Here is an 18,103-nt window from a genome sequence, read left to right on the forward strand (position 1 = left end):
ATGTATTCTCTAACCTTGGAGGCCTAAAATGTTTGCTATTGTGTAATTATAACATTGACAGGATTCCTGTTGCTCTCTCAAACTTCCACAAACAAGCCCTTCTAGCATGGTCTCTTGTATACAAGCACAATTTTTCACCTACCAAATATTTCATCTGGAACAATAAAAACATATGTTACAAAAGGAAATCTATTTTCCTCAACAATTGGTTTAACAATAATATTATTTTAGTGAGTCAGCTTTTCAATAAGGAAGGTCAACTTTTTAATTACCAAGAATTTCTCAACCAATTTAAGATACCTGTGACTCCCAAACAGTTTGCTATTGTATTTGATGCCATCCCAACAGGTGTTATTATGTTGTACATGGCTTACACACCTCCTCTTTCTGCTGTAAAAATTGTGAATGATCCACTTGACACTCCTGTGGGGAAACTTTGCTTTGATCAAAAAAATAACAGAAACATCCGCAGCTTATTCCAAAATGATTGTGTGTCTGTCTCCTATGTAATTTCCTTATGGAATAATGTTGTAAATGACATCTGTTGGATCAAAACGTGGTCCCTTCCTAACAGGTATTTACTTACCAAGAAAGTCAAAGAGATATCATTTAAAATCATCCTTCGCTATTACCCTGTAAAGACTGTGATGGTTGGATACAAGAAGGATATTGATGTTACCTGCACCTTTTGTAACATGCACCCAGAGACTGTCAACCACTTGTTTTGGACTTGTGAAAACACTCGATCACTATGGCAGGGCATCTGTCGCTTCATCCTGGACAATATTCATGACAAATTTGTGCTTTACTTTAAAGATGTGATTTTTGGTTTTACACTGTATGAACAAAAATTTGAAACGGAATTCTACCTTTGCAACCTCATTATTTTATTGGCTAAGTTTTATATTCATAAATGTAAGTTTCTTAATACCCGTCCTATCTTTTGTGCCTTTAAAAAAGATCTGGAACTTTACATTAAAACGCTCTCTACCTCTAACAACAAAAAAGCTGTGAAAACGATGATGCTGTGTTCCAAATTTAAGTTGTTTGGTGAATCTGAATAAGCCTACGGCTTTGCATTTTGTTTATTATATATATATATATATATATATATATATATATATATATATATATATATATATATATATATATATATATATATATTTGTATTCTATTTTTATTATTTTGAACTTACAACCCCCTGGCGCTGTTTTGTACTGTTTTCATAATGTTTTCATAATGTTTTATATTGTTGTTTGACTTATTGTTTGTAATTGTTAAAATTTATAAATAAACCTTTAAAAAAAAATACTTACTTACCATGGTTCTTTTGTGTCATCTGTAGTTCAATAACAATGTCATCATAAACCATGACATACGAAACAAACTTTATTTAAAAAAAATACGGTATTCTTTATGAAACCGCACAGATCTGTACACAGACATGAAACGTGAACCATAATTAATGTTTACATATATGTAAACACTCTCCCACTCTCCCACTGCGCCACGCGCAGTGGGAGAGTGGCCGTGCGCAACCCGAGGGTCCCTGGTTCAAATCCCACCTAGTACCAACCTCGTCACGTCCGTTGTGTCCTGAGCAAGACACTTCACCCTTGCTCCTGATGGGTGCTGGTTGGCGCCTTGCCTGGCAGCTCCCTCCATCAGTGTGTGAATGTGTGTGTGAATGGGTAAATGTGGAAGTAATGTCAAAGCGCTTTGAGTACCTTGAAGGTAGAAAAGCGCTATACAAGTACAACCCATTATAACCCATTATAACATTAATTATACCTGTGTAAATGTGTATGTATGTATAATTTTATTTGAATATACTATGTATTAACATATTTATTATTAAAATATTTTGGAGTTAAAAATATTGGTTATTATACATCAGTCTGTCTTGATATGCAAACAAACTCCAACGTTCCTTTGACTCTCCTGCGCATGACACATCTCGCGAGAGCAGAGTGGTACCGTCTTGTAACGTCAAATGTGCGAACTGTCGTGAAAGCACATTGACGCAGAAATAAATAAGCCGCGTCATTATTTGCTCTCAAGTTTGTAAATATTAATGTCATAAAATAGATGTTTAATTATTTATTCCTAGCGTGAGAAGCACTTTACTGCTTCTCGTGCTCGTTTATTGTTAGTTAGCTTAGCTCGCTAGTTAGCTTAGCTTGTTAGCTGCTAACAGAAGACACAGAAGTTATCAACACATCGCTAAGTAGAGATCAAGTGTGAGAGTAAAGTGTTGTGATTGTGTGAAAATGTCTACATTACAAATATTGAGAGCGTTGGTGGATCAGCGACTAACTGCTGCCGTTGAAGAAATATTTGTAGTGTTAGAATGAACGATAGCAGAATACAAGGCAGAACTTTCTCGAACAAAGGAGGAGAACAATCGACTACTGGACCCTGTTTTCAAGAAACATCAAGTTGTGTTACACAAAACAGGTTTGTTTACTTCTTACTCTCACATCTTTACTAACTCTCTATTTGATTTTTAACAAGAAAATTACATTTGTAATATATAATATAATCACAATGGCCGCAAACCTTAAAATGTCTTGTTTGCAACTTCCATCCATCCATTTCCTACCGCTTGTCCCGTTCGGGGTCACTCGGGTTGCTGGAGCCTATCTCAGCTGAACATGGGCGGTAGGCGGGGTACACCCTAGACAAGTTGCCACCTCATCGCAGGGCCAACACAACTTGCTTAAAGTAAAAACAAAAAATCAATGACTGGCTTTTTATTATTGGTGGTTTAACAAAATATACACACACACGCGTATATACACACACACACACACACACGTATACAGGCCTTGAATTTTAGCCTTTTAAGGTCAAGGCAAGTGTTGCCTTAAAGGAGGGCTCATATTTTAGGGCACCAATGCAAACATAATTTTCTTTCGAAGCAGGGGCTCAGAAGCGCATAAGTTTACTTTTTAATATCGATATAAAATACAAAGCTGTTTGGCTAATGAAGATTACGTCTAATAAACAAGCTTTATTCTTCAACAGCAACCACGTACCTCAGTGCAACAGTTTGGCCAACAAAAATAAAGAGGAGTGATACCTCTCACATCTAACACTGACAACTCAGCCAGCCATCAGTTTGATGAGATGACAAAACATTTTAGCTAGTATTGATGTTATTGGAACACTATCAAAGAAAGCAGTTAAATTAAAGAAGAAGTGAGCGTCCCTGTAGACAAACTACAGACTTAATAAACAAGTTGTGGCAACGTTCTTGACTCATCGCCTGCTGCATGCTAACTCTCAGTCCCAGCAGCTGACGGAAGGACGCTAGCTACATGTTTAAAATGAAACTTCAACATCAAATATTGTTCTCCTCCAACAGCTTTGCGCTCTTAATCACACACCAACACTCCATGGAAGTAGAAGCGATTGAAATGAAGTGAAACGAAGCGATCGGCTCCAATAGCTCGGAGGGAACATTTTCAAAGCAAGATCCATTAAGTCACCGCCGTGTCTCCCGAGCCAAACAGTTCCAAACAGACGCTGCTGTGCTTCAGTATTCCAGGAATTAAGCAATTGTGTAAAATGCATTGATAAATGACAGTTTGTCAGAAATTTAAAATGTAAACGGTGTTACTAAACGTCTGGAATTTCACCACTATGTTTCATTATACCGTTTTTCGTTACATCCCTAGTCCATTACCAAGTAAAAAGTGAAGGGTGGTCACAGCATGTTCTTGCCTAAAAAGTTGGTAAATTTTTTCGGGCATTACAGCAAGTGACAAGGGTGGTCGCAGTAATTGCCGCGGTTGCCATTGTTAAATTTGAGCTCTGCATATATATATATATATATATATATATATATATATATATATATATATATATATATATATATATATACATATACATGTTCTGCCGCGTATCCCTTTATGTATATATATATATATATATATATATATATATATATGTATACACAAACCCCGTTTTCATATGAGTTGGGAAATTGATGTAAATAGATGTAAATATAAACGGAGTACAATGATTTGCAAATCCTTTTCAACCCATATTAAATTGAATGCTCTACAAAGACAAGATATTTGATGTTCAAACACATAAACTTTTGTTTTTTTTTTGCAAATAATAATGAACTTTGACTTTCATGGCTGCAACATGTGCCAAAGTAGTTGGGAAAGGGCATGTTCACCACTGTGTTACATCACCTTTTCTTTTAACAACACTCAATAAATGTCTGGGAACTGAGGAAACTAATTTTTGAAGCTTTGAAAGTGGAATTCTTTCCCATTCTTGTTTTATGTAGAGTTTCAGTCGTTCAACAGTCCGGAGTCACCGCTGTCGTATTGTACGATTCATAATGCGGCACACATTTTCCATGGGAGACAGGTCTGGACTGCAGGCGGTCCAGGAAAGAATCCGCACTCTTTTTTTACGAAGCAGCGCTGTTGTAACACTTGTCTTGCTAAAACAAGCAGGGGCGTCCATGATAACATTTCTTGGATGACAACATATGTTGCTCCAAAACCTGTATAGACCTATAGACAGATGTGTAAGTTACCCATGCTCTGGGCAGTAATACACCCCCATATCATCACAGAAGTTGGCTTTTGAACTTTGCGCCTATAACAATCCGAATGGTTACTTTCCTCTTTGTTCTGGAGGCAACCACGTCCTCTGTTTCCAAATATAATTTGAAATGTGGACTCGTCAGACCACAGAACACCTTTCCACTTTGCATCAGTTCATCTTAGGTGAGCTCGGGCCCAGCCAAGCCGGCGGCGTTTCAGGATATTGTTGATAAACGGGTTTGGCTATGCATAGTACAGTTTTAACTTGCACTTACAGATGTAACTACCAACTGTAGTTACTGACAGTGTTTTTTTGAAGTGTTCCTGAGCCCATGTGGTGATATCCTTTACACACTGATGTCGGTTTTTGATGCAGTACCGCCTGAGGGATCAAAAGTCTGTAATATCATCGCTTACGTGCAGTGATTTCTCCAGATTCTCTGAACTTTTTGATGATTTCACAGACCGTATCTTGTAAAATCCCTAAATTCCTTGCAATGGCTCATTGAGAAATGTTGTTCTAAAACTGCTTGACAATTTGCTTACAAAGTGGTGACCCTCACCCCATCTTTGTTTGTGAATTACTCAGCATTTCATGTAAGCTGCTATTATACCCAATCATGGCACCCACCTGTTACCAATTAGCCTGCACACCTGTGGGATGTTCCATATGAAGTGTTTGATGACCATTCTTCAACTTTATCAGTATTTGCCACATTTCCCAACTTCTTTGTCACATGTTGCTGGCCTCAAATTCTAATATTAATGATTAATTGAAAAAAAAAATGTTTATGAGTTTGAACATCAAACATGTTGTCTTTGTAGCATATTCAACTGAATATGAGTTTAAAATGATTTGCAAATCATTGGTATTCCGTTTGTATTTACATCTAACACAATTTCCCAACTCATATGGAAACGGGGTTTGTATGTATATATATATATATATATATATATATATATATATATATATATATATATATATATATATATATATATATATATATATATTCCATTGAACAGTCAAAGGCCAGGACTTCCTCAAAAGAGTTGACAAAATTAATTTTGCAAAGGTCACAGGCAAAGTCAGGCCCTGTCTTTATTAAGCCGGATAACTCCTTAAACAAATAAGTATTTAGCCTAAACCCAGTGTCAGTCATACTAATCCATCGTTTAAGGTCCCCCTCCTAGGATCATTTTTTTACACGGGTACAGTAAGTGCGTCGTGTATTTCTTGAATCTCCGGCTCTTAGTTTTGTATGGACTCATCGATCGTTTACAAACTGAGTTCGGAGAGGAAGTGACGCTAAAAAGACTGCGCCCCACACAGGAAGTGAGGTCAGAAAGTACTTGTCAGAGCCAGCTTCATTGCAAGCGCTTGTGGAAATCACGTGAATATCTTAAAAGAAGGAAACGTGCGATTACAGCTATTTCGGGTACAACACATCTCAGATGGCAACATAGCATAGTTTTGCGACGGTTTTGGATAAAGCCTGGAAGAACGGCAGCCTGGTGGGATATGTTTGTCAACGAGTGTGTTGTGCCACAGGAACGGCAAGAGAACTTTCCAATGTCCAGGTCAGCTGTGATTCTTCTTAGCGAAAAACTTTGTCCATTTGTCAAAGGGGAGACAACAAGAATACGGGCTCCTGTGGACCAGGGACTACTACAGAAAACAGCGAATGCATTTGGACTGGCAGAGCAGACTATCAGTTGTTGTCTGCGATGTATGTCGAGCGATTACTCAAAGTCTAGTTTTGTACTCCATCACTATCGTGAAATCATAAGGTGGTTGCAGCTGTCACGTACAACCGCCAATTTCAGTCAGTGTCTTGACCAGATATCTAGGTCACTAGATTGATTGTTATAAAATGTTATGTATCACATTGTTTACTTTCACACGTCCATTAAAGATATGATTCATGTATGATGGCTCAGGTGTGAGTCACTACAATAGTTGTAAGGTTGACTGTTAAAAAAAAAATGTGGCAATGGGCTACATTGAAACACAGGGTAAGAATACACTTCCAGGTCAGAAGGTCAGAGGCATTTTTTTTCCGCACATGCGTAGTAGGTCACGTTGCGCCGGAGGGAGGGAGGGTGTCTTAAATAGTGGCATTGTGTGTGTGTGTGTGCGTGCGTGCGTGCGTGTGTGCGTGCGTGTGTGTGGACAAGGATAAGGTTAGGTGGGATATATAGCCTGGATAACGTTAGCCAGCTTAGCGTAGAAGGGGCCTCAGTATTGGTCGCAATCAGCTATGATCGCAAAAGCTTAACACACCATACAAACACTCTATCACAATATAAGTGATAGTGTGTAAAAAAATATGAAAGACTACCTCAAAAAACCGAATAGAATTTTAAAGATTTTTTGCTGAGAATGCATATTAGTATAATAGTGTGGGATTTGTCATGATCACTACGAACGATAAAACACTGAATATAAAGAACACAAATATCTCTCCTGTTTATTTCTCAGAAGACAGTCTCGAAATCGATTTTTTTTTTTTTTTTTTTTTTACAATAAAGCAAAATGTAACAAATATGCAACGAACACGGCAAAACATGAACACAAAGAATAAAAAAACACACCCACAGATTCATATAATAAAATCCTCATAATGTCACTTTTCTGCAGAACAGAACGTTGCTGTAGAAATCTGTTTCTTTGTCCCTCCCTGACTTTCACGTCTCAAGTTGGCTGCGGTAAACAAACCCTTCCTATTCTCTTTTTTGCCTCATCTGCTAGGAGCAGCTGTGACGTGACCGTAATAACCCGTGTTTCACTCAAAAGCACAGATTCCAACCATTGTAGTTAAAGACTTGGCGGTCATTTTAAAACATATCGTATTGATGTCTCCTTAACTTAATGGGCCACGGGCCATAATTTGCCCAGAACTGGTCTAAATTAAAGCAACACAGGCGCCATCTTATTTGGCCAACATGTTGACTGTAGTCCATCCTACCCATCCATTTTGTACCGCTTGTCACTTCACTCGGGCGGAAGGCGGTGTACACCCTGAACAAAATTTCCAGTGTCTCCAAAGATTAAGCGGAACATCATCCTAATTCTTGTCAACCAGCAGGGTGAGCTGCTCACTAGTTGACTGGGATGTAGTACATTATTTCTTGTTTGAGTATGACTTTTTCAGAGAGCAACCAGCACATTTTCACGTATGCCGTTTACGATGTACGGAATGCAAGTATTACTTTAAGGATGTGGATTGGACCTTGGTCTTGGAAGGCATTTCCCTGAAGGTCTTCATGGGTCAGCTGGAAGTACCCTTGTTCCTGTGACCGCAAACTGATGAGATTGTGGAATTATATGTGTGAAGGACAATGTCTTATGTAACTGAGCAAAGCTGGACGTTTCTAAAGCATGTGTTTGTCTTCTCGTGTCCCGCAGACCTCGATGAAGAACATCAACTCTATGAGCACAAGGAAGAAGCACAGCCCCTCCACATTAAAGAGGAAGAATAGGTAACACAGCCCCCCCACATTAAAAAGGAAGTGGTGGAGCCACAGTCTTCCCACATTAAAGAAGAAGCAGCGGAACAAAACATCAGTCAGGCGGGAGATCATTCTGAAGGACTGGTGGAGTTCCCAGTGACTGGTGTCCCTGTGAGGAGTGAAGGTGATGAGGTCAAAGGTGAAAGTGAGGAGAAGAGAGAGGCGGAGCCTCCAAGCAGCAGCTCAACACAACAAATGACAACAGAAGCTGATGGAGACCACTGTGGAGGATCACAAGCAGACAAACTCTTAGCTCCACTATCAGATAGTGAGGACACAACATCACACTCTCCTGACACTGATGATGAAGACTCTAAAGATGATAAGACATGTCACACTGACAACACTCACTTCAAATGTTCTCTCTGTGACAAAACCTTTAAATACTATAGTTATCTTGAAAGACACATGAGAACACACACTGGAGAAAAACCTTTTTCTTGTTCAATCTGTGGCTTATCTTTTACAAGGAAGGACAATATGAAAGAGCACACAAGAACACACACAGGAGAAAAACCTTTTTCGTGTTCTGTGTGTGATTCAAGGTATGTCCGAAGTCAAGATTTGAAATTACCCCTGAAAAGACACACTGGGGAAAACCTTTTTAAATGTTCTGTGTGTAATTTAAGTTTTGTTCGAGGGGAAAATTTGAAAACCCACATGAGAACACACACAGGAGAAAAACCTTTTTCTTGTTCAGTGTGTGGTGTATTTTTTACACAGAATGCAGGTTTGAAAAGACACATGAGAACACACACTGGAGTTAAACCTTTTTCCTGTTCAGTCTGTGGAACAGGTTTTGTACACAAGAACAACTTGAAAACACACATGATATTACACACTGGAGAAAAACCTTTTTCCTGTTCAATCTGTGGCTTATCTTTCACAAGGAAGGAACATATGAAAGAGCACAGAAGAACACACACCGGAGAAAAACATTTTTCGTCTTCTGTGTGTTATTCAAGGTATGCACGAAGTCAAAATTTGAAAACACACATGAGGATACACGCTGACACAAAAGTGTTGAGTTGCAGTGTGTGTGTTGAAAGATTCTCTCATGAGTACCAACTTAACAAACACAAGTGTGCTGGTGAGACCAGCAGCAGTAAAATAGAAGCGCTTCACAGACCTCCACCAGGCCAAATCTTCCAGTAGTAACTATCCTTCAAAAGAAGGCTGAATCCAAATGATGATCAGGATCAACACCGAAATTGAATCATTTGTTCCTTATCTAATTTCTGACATGTCCTGAAAGTTTCATTAACATCTGACTATAATTGGTTTTTGTTACGATTCCAACTAAATGACAATCAAACAAACCCCAAATCACGTTTAGGTATTTTTCAATGACTTCAATAACAAACATGTAAATATGTTTCTTAGTTACACATCCTGAAAAACAACATCCATACAACAGTTTATATTTATTATTCATTCTTACTAATATGTTTTGGTGTGTACTACTAATATGTGTGTACTAACACATCAATTTGTATTTCTGCAAATATTTAAGAAGTGATGATGATGTTATGGTTCAGTGTGCCCCCTCACAGGCTGGCTGTCACCAAAACAAGTCTCCACCATGGTGGTGCTAGCGGTCCTACTACTTGTACTTGTACACTATATAATATAATTAAGCACACCTTTTGTAAGATAGATGTTTTTGTGTGTACTTTCAATTTGAAACCAGCGCTGTATCCTATACATGTGACCTTGTATAATAAAATGTATGTTTTTTAAATTTAACAATGGTCTGATTCTTTTAGATATTTAACAACCATTTTTTCTGAATGGTCAATTGGTTCACCTGTCTCTGATCGGCAATCTGGGCACACCTGTTCCAAGTTGCCAGTAAGGCTTTGTTTTATGCCAGCCCTGCCCTTCTGTCAGTGCTGGATCATTATGGAATTATTATTGTTGCAAAACGATTTGCAATTGTGTATCTTAAAGGCCTACTGAAATGAGATTTTCTTATTCAAACGACGAGAGCAGGTATATCCTATGTGTCATACTTGATCATTTCGCGATATTGCCGTATTTTTGCTGAAAGAATTTAGTAGAGAAACATCCACGATAAAGTTCGCAACTTTTGGTCTCTAACAGAAAAGCCCTGCCTTTACCAGAAGTCGCAGACGATGACGTCACATGTTGATGGCTCCTCACATATTCACATTGTTTTTAATGGGAGCTTCCAACAAAAAGAGCTATTCAGACCGAGAAAACGACAATTTCCCCATTAATTTGAGCGAGGATGAAAGATTCAGATGTTTTTAGACACATTTACCAGGATAATTCTGGGAAATCCCTTGTCTTTCTATTGTGTTGTTAGTGTTTTAGTGAGTTTAACAGTACCTGATAGTCAGAGGTGTGTGTCCACGGGTGTCTTGACGCCAGTGTCTCAGGGAACTCGATGGCAGCTTTATGGACGGCACAAGTTCAGCTGATCTCCGGTAAGAAGCGACTTTTTAACCACAATTTTCTCACCAAAACCTGCTGGTTGACATTCGGTCGGGATCCATGTTCGCTGTGATCCATAGTAAAGTTTCACCTCCGGGAATTTTAAACAAGGAATCACCGTGTGTTTGTGTGGCTAAAGGCTTAAGCTTCTTAACTCCATCTTTCTACTTTGACTTCTCCAATATTAATCGAACAAATTGCAAAAGATTCAGCAACACAGACCTCCAAAATACTGTATAATTATGCGGTTAAAGCAGACGACTTTCAGCTGTGTGTGTGTACAGCGCTCATATTTCCTAACAGTCCGTGACGTCACGCATACACGTCATCATTACGCGACGTTTTCAAGAAGAAACTCCCGGGAAATTTTAAATTGCAATTTAGTAAACTAAAAAGGTTGTATTGGCATGTGTTGCAATGTTAATATTTCATCATTGATGTATAAACTATCAGACTGCGTGGTGGGTAGTAGTGGGTTTTAGTAGGCCTTTAATGCTGAAAGGTACATACAGGTTTTGGAGCAACATATTTTGTCATCCAAGCAGCATTTTCATGGACGCCCCTGCTTATTTCAGTAAGACAATGCCAAGCCACGTGTTACAACAGCGTGGCTGCGTAAGAAAAGAGTGTGGGTACTTTCCTGGCCCGCCTGCAGTCCAGACCTGTCTCCCATCGAAAATGTGTGGCGCATTATGAAGCGTAAAATACGACAGCGGAGACCCCGGACTGTTGAACGGCTGAAGCTCTACATAAAACAAAAATGGAAAAGAATTCCACTTTCAAAGCTTCAACAATTAAGTTTTCTCAATTCCCAAACGTTAATTGAGTGATGTTTAAAGAAAAGGTGATGTAACACAGTGGTGAACATGCCCTTTCCCAACTACTCTGGCACGTGTTGCAGCCCTGAAATTCCAAGTTAATTATTATTAGCAAAAAAAAATAAAGTTTATGAGTTTGAACATCAAATATGTTGTTTTTGTAGTACATTCAATTGAATATGGGTTGAAAATGATTTGCAAATCATTGTATTCCGTTTATAATTACATCTAACAGAATTAACAAACATGTAAATATGTTGCTCATATGGAAACGGGGTTTGTACAACAAGTGGACTGTTAACAACCGACATCAGCGACCATCTGCCAGTTTTTACTATGTATGATGAGAACTACAGGAAGAAGAACATTGACAAAAAGACATTTCAAAGACTATGCACAGAGGAAGGAATGATTTCCTTCAAGAAGGATCTGAGGAAACAAATTTGGGACCATGTATACAATGAAGGTGATGTAGATGATGCATATGGGAATTTTTTCAACACTTTTCTAACACTCTATGATAAACATTGTCCATGGAAAGAAATTAGTAAGAAGCAAAATAAAAACAACCAACCATCGATGACAAAGGGACTGAAAAATGCTTGTCACAAAAAAAAACCCACATCATATCAAATATTTAGGAAACAGAGATCTATAGAGACAAAAAATATGTTTAATGAATATAAAACAAGCTAATTGGTATACTACACACATGTAAGAAGGAATACTACTGTCAATTATTAAACAAGAACAGAAACAACATGAGAGCAACATGGAGCATCCTAAATAGCATCATTAAAATGGTGCCAGGAAAGATGACCCCAAGTACTTTCTAGATGGAAATACAAAAAATAATAATATGAACCAAATAGTTGAATGTTTTAATGATTACTTTGTTAATATCAGAAAAAATCTGGAACAAAGAATTGCAAATGCAGATGATGGGTCAGTTGAGAACTTGAGTGAGTTCATCCACAGAAATCCCAATTCCATGTTTCTTAAGATTGTGACAAAAGAAGAAATAATCAAAATTGTAAAACATTGTGAATCTAAGACCTCAACCGACTGTCATGGAATAGATATGGTAATGATAAAAAAAAGGTTACAGAAGACATTTCAAAACCTCTGACATATGTAAGCAACGTATCATTTATACCTGGCAAATTCCCTGATAAGATGAAAATTGCAAAAGTCGTACCAATTTATAAGAATGGAGACCTACACCAGTTGACTAACTACAGACCAGTTTCATTACTTCCACAAACTATTTAATAGCCGATTAGATACATTTCTCAACAAAAGTGGGAAGCTTGTGGAGAACCAATATGGATTTAGAGCAAATATCTCAACATCAATAGCATTAATCAAAATAACAGAGGAAATTACCAATGCAATAGGACAGTAAAGAATGTGCGGCCGCAGGATTCATGGACTTAACAAAAGCATTTGACACAATAAATCATGATATTTTAATACAAAAACTAGAACGATATGGCATCAGAGGTTTGGTCTTGAACTGGGTAAGAAGCTATTTAACCAACAGGAAGCAATATGTGAAGATGGGTGAAAATATGTCAACACGGTTGGATATATCTTGTGGTGTACCCCAGGGATCAATACTGGGACCAAGATTGTTCAATCTTTATATAAACGACATTTGTAAAGTTACAAAGGACTTGAAGTTAGTTTTATTTGCAGACGACACAACTGCTTTCTGTTCAGGAGAGAACACAAAGAAGATAATAAAAATAATAACGGAAGAAATGAACAAATTAAAAAAATGGTTTGATAAAAACAGACTATCTTTGAATCTCAGTAAAACTAAAATAATGCTATTTGGCAACAGTAGAAAAGAGCATCAGACACAAATACAAATAGACAGAGTAGACATTGAAAGGACAAAAGAAACCAGATTTTTGGGAGTATTAATAGATGATAAAATGAACTGGAAATCTAATATACAAAATATACAACATAATGTGGCAAAAAACATTTCAATAATGAATAAAACAAAATACGTCCTGGGCCAAAAATCACTTTATATTCTCTACTGCTCGCTAGTGTTATATATCTGAGTTATTGTGCAGAAATATGGGGAAACAACTACAAATGTGCGCTACATTCATTAACTGAGCGGGGTGTATAAAATAGTCAGGAATTGTCATGATGCAAAGGATTCTGGGTATTTGTTGTGTTGCGTTTATGTTGTGTTACTGTGAGGATGTTCTCCCAAAATGTGTTTGTCATTCTTGTTTGGTGTGGCTTCACAGCGTGGCGCATATTACTAAGAGTGTTAAAATGGTTTATATCACAACCATTAGTGTACTCTGTGTCACCCAGTATGTCTTGCAGTCGTGTGCATGTGTCTGATAGACAACATGTTGCTGAACTGACAAGCAGATCGCACCTGCTGTAGAAGGCGACAAGACCAGCGGCTTCATAGCACGCCCTTATACTTATTAACTGGGTGACTGCCGGTAGTCATTCTAGAGAATGTTTATGTCTCCTATTGTATTCCTCAAATTGTGGCATGGGTCCTAAATGGTTCTTTGAATGGTAAAGGATACCGATCCCTGAACCATGTATAATAAATATCTCCAAATGGCTCAACCGCCACCCGCCCGAATTTAATTAAAATCTATTTTTTCGTCATGTCACCCGCCCGACCCGCGGTTTATCCGCGGACTCCGCGGATGAGACCGCAAACTGTGCATCTCTAATACAAACCCTTTATTTATTGAGTCAAAAATATTAAAGCTCAATAATTTGGTAAAATTGCAAACAGCTAAAATGATGTACAAATTAAATTAGAACCTGCCACCAAATAATGTACAACAATTCTTCTCAACTAAAGAGGAGAAATATAACCTCAGAGGAAAATCTAATTTAAAACATTTGTATGCACCTCTCAGGAGTCTTTAAAACCTTTAGCATATCAGTATGTGGAATTAAATTATGGAATGGATTAAGTAAAGAAGTTAAACATTGTACTGATATGATCCAGTTTAAGAGGCTGTTCAAATTAATAGTGCTTACAAAGTACAAAGAGGAAGAATTATGAGGAACACTTTCAACCTTATTGAGAATAAGATATTCTTCATCTCAGTATGTTGGTAATGACTGAATTAATTAATTACATGTTACAGAACTGTTGTATTACTCATTCACGGATGTCTTTTTACTATTTTGCTGTAAAAAGGATCAGTAAATGAATGTATATATTTGTGGGCACTCTGACATTGTGATGTGAGGTGATATTAAATTGTCTGTCTGTATTGTATTGTAAACATGTCCGAAATAAAACTAAGAAAAAAAGACAGAAAGAAAGATGTAGCGACCAACTGTAGTTACTGAAAGTGGTTTTATAGATAGATAGATAGATAGATAGATTGTACTTTATTGATTCCTTCAGGAGAGTTCCTTCAGGAAAATTAAAATTCCAGCAGCAGTGTACAGAGTTGAGATCAATTTAAATAAAAAAGTAAAAAGTAAATAATGGGGGTTTAAAAGGAAACAAAATAGAGAAATATTACAAAAAGAATAAAAACAATGGGAATAACAATATAACAGTAAAATAAGAATATAACAAGACAAAGTAGGCAGTAGTGACCATGTTATGAAAATGTTTTGCACTGTTAATGTTTTGCATCCCCTGTCATCCTAATACCCCCCGTCCCCCGTCCCAGAGAGGAGTTGTACAGTCTAATGGCGTGTGGGACAAAGGAGTTTTTGAGTCTATTAGTCCTGCACTTGGGATGAAGCAGTCTAGCACTGAACAGGCTTCTCTGGCTACTGATAACGCTATGCAGAGGGTGACTGGCATCATCCAGGATGCTCACTAGTTTGTCCACAGTCCTCTTCTCTGCCACCGTCACCAGTGAGTCCAGTTTCATTCCGATTGTAGAACCGGCCCGCCTGATCAGTTTCTCAAGTCTGGAGCTTTCCTTCTTAGATGTACTGCCCCCCCCAGCACACTACCATGTAGAACAGAACACTGGCAACCACAGACTGGTAGTACATCCACAGGAGTTTTTTGCAGATGTTGAAGGAGTGCAGTCTCCTGAGGAAGTACAGCCTGCTCTGTCCTTTCTTGCACTGGTGGTCCCTGTTAACAGTCCAGTCCAGCTTATTGTCCACCCAAACCCCGAGGTACTTGAATGAGTCCACAGTCTGTACCTCAACTCCCTCGATCACAATAGGTTGTGACCGTGGACTCGACCTCCAAGTCAATGACCAGCTCCTTGGTCTTTGACGGATTGAGCTGCAAGACGTTCGTGTGGCACCAGACAACAAAGTCCCTCACCAGGTTCCGAAACTCCTCCTCTCTGCCGTCCCTGATGCACCCGACGATGGCTGTGTCATCCGCGTACTTCTGTATGTGACACAGCTCTGAGTTGTAGCAGAAGTCAGCGGTGTATAGGGTGAAGAGAAGAGGGGCCAGCACCGTTCCCTGCGGTGCTCCGGTGCTGCTGATCACAGTGTCAGACGTGATGTCCTTCAGTCTGACGTACTGTAGCCTGTCGGTGAGGTAGTTCGAAATCCAGGCAACCAGGCAGGGGTCCACTTGCATTTTGTAGAGCTTGTCCTGAAGGAGGCAGGGCTGGATAGTATTAAAGGCACTCGAGAAGTCCAGGAACAGGATCCTCACAGTGCCATTTCCCTTATCCAGGTGTGAGTGGGCTCGATGCAGCAGGTAAAGGATAGCATCCTCCACACCAACGCCTTCCTGGTACGCAAACTGCAGGCTGTCCTGGGCATGTTGCACCTGTGGTCTGAGGAGGCTGAGAAATAGCCGCTCCAATGTCTTCATTAGATGAGAGGTGAGCGCCACTGGTCTGTAGTCGTTCAGCTCACTGGGGCAGTTCTTTTTGGGAACTGGAACGATGCATGACGTCTTCCAGAGGGTGGGCACTCTTCCCAGCTGCAGGCTGAGGTTGAAGATCCTTTGAAGTGGTTCACCCAGTTCTGCAGCACAGGTCTTCAGGAGTCGGGGGCACAGCTTGTCTGGGCCTGCTGCTTTCCTTGGCTGTAGCTTCCTCAGTTATAAAGTGTTTCTGAGCTCTTTTGGTGATATCCTTTACACACTGATGTCGGTTTTTGATGCAGTACCGCCTGAGGGATCAAAGATCCGTAATATCATTGCTTACGTACAGGGATTTCTCCAGATTCTCTGAACCTTTTGATTTTACGGACGGTAGATGGTAAAATCCCAAAATTCCTTGCAATAGCTCGTTGAGAAATGTTGTTCTAAAACTGTTCAACAATTTTCTTACAAATTTGTGACCCTCGCCCCATCCTTGTTTGTGAATTACTTAGCATTTCATGGAAGCTGCTTTTATACCCAATCATGGCACCCACCTGTTCCCAATTAGCCTGCACACCTGTGGGATGTTCCAAATAAGTGTTTGATGAGCATTCCTCAACTTTATCAGTATTTATTGCCACCTTTCCCAACTTCTTTGTCACGGGTTGCTGGCATCAAATTCTAAAGTTAATGATTATTTGAAAAAAAAAAAGTATCAGTTTTCACATCAAATATGTTTTCTTTGTAGCATAATCAACTGAATATGGGTTGAAAATGATTTGCAAATCATTGTATTCCGTTTATATTTACATCTAACACAATTTCCCAACTCACATGGAAACAGGGTTTGTAGTTTGTCCTTGGAAATTCCTGTATTTGTTGTTTTTTATTACTTGAACTGTTCTCACTTCTGTCTTATTCTCCACTTTCTTGTTGTCTTACTTTAACTGCCTCTGCTTAAGTGATACTTCTTTCTACTTTGATTTGCTGTACTTATGTTTCCTGTTTCCTAATGACACAGCCCCCATAAGCTGCTGTGTGATTCCCCCACAGTTACAACACTTGATCTGTTCATGCCTTCCACATTGTCCATATTCATGCTGCCCTCCACACCTTCCACGTCTCATCTTAGCATGACACACACTACTATGTGCCCAGAGAGTTGCCACTTGAAACAAGGTACTGGAGGTGGGATGTAAGGTCTAATTTAAAAACTGAAAAACCCTGTCGTGATTCTTTCGTGGAGGACTTCCTGGACAAACGGCCCTAGCACGGATTCGCTCTCCAATCTTTTCTCCGTTTCTGAATTCCGTCGTTATCTTCATCATTGTGACGGTTCCCCTTCTTATTTCTCTTTCCAAATTTTCAAAATGTTCTCCTCTTGGGATTCCTGTCGCAAACTCCTCTGCCCACCTTTCATTCTCCCACTTCGATTATTTCCTTTAGTATCTTATTGGACAGCTTTTGTAATCGCATTGATTTCAATCAATCAATCAATGTTTACTTATATAGCCCTAAATCACTAGTGTCTCAAAGGGCTGCACAAACCACTACGACATCCTCGGTAGGCCCACATAAGGGCAAGGAAAACTCACACCCAGTGGGACGTCGGTGACAATAATGACCCAGTGGGACGTCGGTGACAATGATGACTATGAGAACCTTAGAGAGGAGGAAAGCAATGGATGTCGAGCGGATCTAACATGATACTGTGAAAGTTCAATCCACAATGGATACAACACAGTCGCGAGAGTCCAGTCCAAAGAGGATCCAAGACACAGCAGCGAGAGTCCCGTTCACAGCGGAGCCAGCAGGAAACCATCCCAAGCGTAGGCGGACCAGCAGCGCAGAGATGTCCCCAGCCGATACACAGGCGAGCAGTACATGGCCACCGGATCGGACCGGACCCCCTCCACATGGGAGAGTGGGACATAGAAGAAAAAGAA

The 18,103-nt window shown here is 39.2% G+C and overlaps 1 protein-coding gene across 1 annotated transcript in view; it reads left to right on the forward strand.

The window, feature by feature from the left end:
* Positions 1-9,827, forward strand: part of LOC133544919 (major histocompatibility complex class I-related gene protein-like) — a 56,957-nt gene extending 47,130 nt beyond the window's left edge. The window contains exon 8 of the mRNA XM_061890164.1: positions 7,975-9,827. The gene's annotated coding sequence lies outside the window, so the exon portion shown is untranslated. The remainder of the gene's footprint in view (positions 1-7,974) is intronic.
* Positions 9,828-18,103: the final 8,276 nt, after the last annotated feature.

Source organism: Nerophis ophidion, linkage group LG28 (genome assembly GCF_033978795.1).
Source record: "Nerophis ophidion isolate RoL-2023_Sa linkage group LG28, RoL_Noph_v1.0, whole genome shotgun sequence".
Taxonomy (NCBI): Eukaryota; Metazoa; Chordata; class Actinopteri; order Syngnathiformes; family Syngnathidae; genus Nerophis; species Nerophis ophidion.